This window comes from Terrapene carolina, unplaced genomic scaffold, assembly GCF_002925995.2.
Source record: "Terrapene carolina triunguis isolate 2854851 unplaced genomic scaffold, T_m_triunguis-2.0 Scaffold461, whole genome shotgun sequence".
Classification (NCBI taxonomy): Eukaryota; Metazoa; Chordata; order Testudines; family Emydidae; genus Terrapene; species Terrapene triunguis.
This window is the reverse complement of record NW_020664812.1, coordinates 410,420-413,928: the sequence shown is the minus strand read 5'-3', so window position 1 is coordinate 413,928 and position 3,509 is coordinate 410,420.

The following is a 3,509-nucleotide window of genomic DNA, read 5'->3' as shown; positions in this document are numbered from 1 at the left end:
CGGGACTCACCCCACAGCGCCCCCACGCGGCCGGCAGGGGGCGGGGCGGGGCAGGGACCCCCGCGGGGGGGGCGGGACTCACCCCACAGCGCCCCCACGCGGCCAGCAGGGGCAGCGGGGCGAGAGCAGCTGGAAGAGACAAGGGGGGGCGTTAACAGAGGCCTGCCCCACCGTATCCCCGCCATTGCCGGTCACCGGCCCCCGCCCCACACGCACCTGCCGGTCTCCGAGGAACTGTCGGTGCTGGAGCCTGGGATGGGGGGGTTGAATCTGACCCGTAAAAGCCTATTGGACAATCTCCTCCCAGGAGCCCCGCCTCTGCCTCCCTTTTTCCTGTTAATTTGGTTGGGGCCCCACCCCTCCTGCTCACCCCATCCCCACAGCCGGCCCCTGCAGCACTGATGGGAGCCGCTTGGGGCCCAGGACCGGCTCTACCATTTTTGCTGCCCCCTAGCATCTGCCGCCCCAGGCACGTGCTTCCTCCGCTGGTGCCTGGAGCCGGCCCTGGTCCCCCTTGTCCACATGTCTGTTGACCCTCTCCAAGAATTGCAATAGATGGGTGAGGCATGATTTCCCTTTAGAAAAGACATCTTGACTCTTCCCCAACAAATCGTTTTCATCTTTGTGTCTGATAATTCTGTTCTTTACTAAAGTTTCAACCAATGAGGTGACATGTACCCAGTCACTATGGGGATAGCTGAAATCCCCCATTATTATTATGTTTTTTATTTTTATAGCCTCTCTAATCTCCCTGAACATTTCACAGTCACTATCACCATCTTTCCCATATAGTGCCACTCCTCCACCAGCATGACCTGCTCTGTCATTTCTGTAGATCTTGTACCCTAGTATTATCGTGTCCTATTGATTATCATCATTCCAACATGTTTATCTGATGTCTATTATATCAATATCCTCATTTAATACCAGGCACTCAAATTCACCCATCTTAGTACTTAGACGTCTAGCATTTGTATTTAAGCACTTATAAAATTTGTCCCTTTTTAGCTGTCTGCTATTACGTGATGTAATTGAAGGAGACTCTTTTTCATTTCACTGTTTCTCATCAGGTCCTGCCCGTACATTATCATCTTCCATCCTCTCCTCCTTACTAGGACATAGAGAATCCCTGTTAATAGTTCCTCTCCTAATGGATGTCTCTGTCCGAACCCAGTGCTCCTCAGCCCCTGTCGGCTTCCCCCAGCTCTGAGGCTGTGTCTACACTGTGCACCTTACAACGGCGCAGCTGTGCCACTCTAACCATGCTGTTGTAAGGTGTGCTGCGTGGCCGCTCTTATCGCTGGGAGAGAGCTCCCCGGCAACAAAAAAAAACCCAGCTCCAACGAGGGGCAGTAGCTTTGTCACCAGCAGCGCGGCTCCCGCCAACAAAGCGCTGTCCACACCGCCGTTTTTATGACACAAACTTTTGTCGTTTGGGGGGTGTTTTTTCTCACCCCAAGCAACAAAATTGTTAGCGACAAAAGTGCCAGTGTAGACAAAGCCTAAGTTTAAAAACTCCTCTGCAACCTATTTAATTTTACATGCCAGCAATCTGGTTCTGGTTTGGTTCCTTCCTTCCTTCCTGTATAGAACCCCAAACCAATCAAGATTAGCTCTTTTTCAAGCAGATCTGCTCTGGGAAATAGTTTGGGGGCAGGTCTCTGGCCTATGTGACAGGGGAGGTCAGACTGGATGAGCACAATGGTCCCTTCTGACCTTGGACTCTATTATAATAACATCTGGAGCAGAGCAGAGACACATTCAGGTGTGAAATGCAGCGGCGGGGTGGGGGAGCTGGGTCCTACCTGATCTCGGTTTGGACAAAGCAGCTCCGCCCTCAGACCAGGCATCCTTTGTGACATCACACCCCGGCTCACTGTCTGGGGGAGAGTCTCTGGAGCAGGGAATCGGTCCAGGACTAGGTACAAGAATTAGCCCCTTGGCTAGTCGAGCTGGGACCTCCCCCTCTGCTCCCCCAACCCAGCAGCTCTGAGGAGGGGTTGCAAAGTTTATTCCTCTTCCCTGAGACTGGGAGAGAAGGAAGGAAATAGGGAGATGGCAGGGGAGGGGGGAGGATACCAGGGCTGGGGGGCTCTGGAGCTGGAAAAGTCAAGGGGAAAATTGGCACAGGAATGGGTAATAATGTAGCTCCCCCCCACCCCCCTTCCCCCGTGGCAGCTCCTCCCCTGCTACGCTCTGCCCTTTATCAGATGTCTGCTAATTCAACCCCCCCTCCCCCGATATTGATCTGGCAGAGGAAATGTTCCTGTTTCTCTCTGATGACTCCTCCAACTTTTCATTCACTGCCTGGATTTACTGGGCCAGAGCCCAGCTGCTCCCCAGGAGCCCTGGGGCCTGAGCCGAAGAGGGGTCTCGGCACTGCCGACTTTCCCCAGTCAATCGCCAGGCGCGGGATGCTGGAGAGCGATTTGTAGTTTTCCTGGAATGTCTCTAGTCCCGGCCTCAGTCACGGGATTTTCCCCTCACTCCATGGCTACTGCGTCCGGTCCCGGCGCCCTCAGTGGGGCTGAGGCCAGGCTGCCCTCAGGGGAAACAGCTGCCAAGCTAGGGGTAGGGGGCTTGACAGGGAGAAGGAGGGGGGACCTGAGAGCAGGAGAGGGCTGGAGAGAGACAGGGACAAGATTGAAGGGGAATGGGGGTGCAGGGGATTGTGGGGGGCAGGAGGCAGACTGTGGTGGGCAGGGGATTGTGGGGGGCAGGAGGCAGACAGAGGGGTGCAGGGGACTGTGGGGGGCAGGAGGCAGACTGGGGTGGGCAGGGGATTGTGGGGGGACAGGAGGCAGAGGGGTGCAGGGGACTGTGTGGGGCAGGAGGCAGACTGCGGTGGGCAGGGGATTGTGGGGGGCAGGAGGCAGACAGAGGGGTACAGGGGACTGTGGGGGGCAGGAGGCAGACAGAGGAGTGTAGGGAGGCTGGGGGTATTAAGTAATAAGGGAGGGGTGGAGAGCGATAGGACAGCAGCTCCCCCCACCCCAGGCTTAACAGAAGGACGTGACGTCCCCCCAAGCTGCTCCCAGAAATCCCCCATGTCTGTGTGCTCGGTTCCAGCTGGCTGCAGCATCCCCGACGTTCACGCATGGGGTGCCGGCAACCTCCCCCAGTGGATCCAAGGGCAGATTTCATCATCATTCATGTATTATGCTTTATAATGGCGAGATTTCCGGGACCTGCCTTCTGGGTTTCAGAGGCGCAGGATCGGCTGCGGAGGGTGACAGGAGTTCGCAGGATTTGGGCGAGAACCAGGAACTTATTGTGCATAATGTGCAGATATTGATGCTGCTGATTTCTTTCTGCTAGGGTGGAGTCAGACCAATTTTCTTTAAAAGAAACGTAGTTTTAAGTCTTTTGTATTTTTATACTAAATCTATTCTGTGTTCTTTAAAAGAAACAAAGAGAAATGTATTTAGTAAAGCCAGGGTGGTCTTGCTTCTTTAGACTCAGGCCTGGTCTACACTACGACTTTAATTCGGATTTAGCTGCGTTAATCC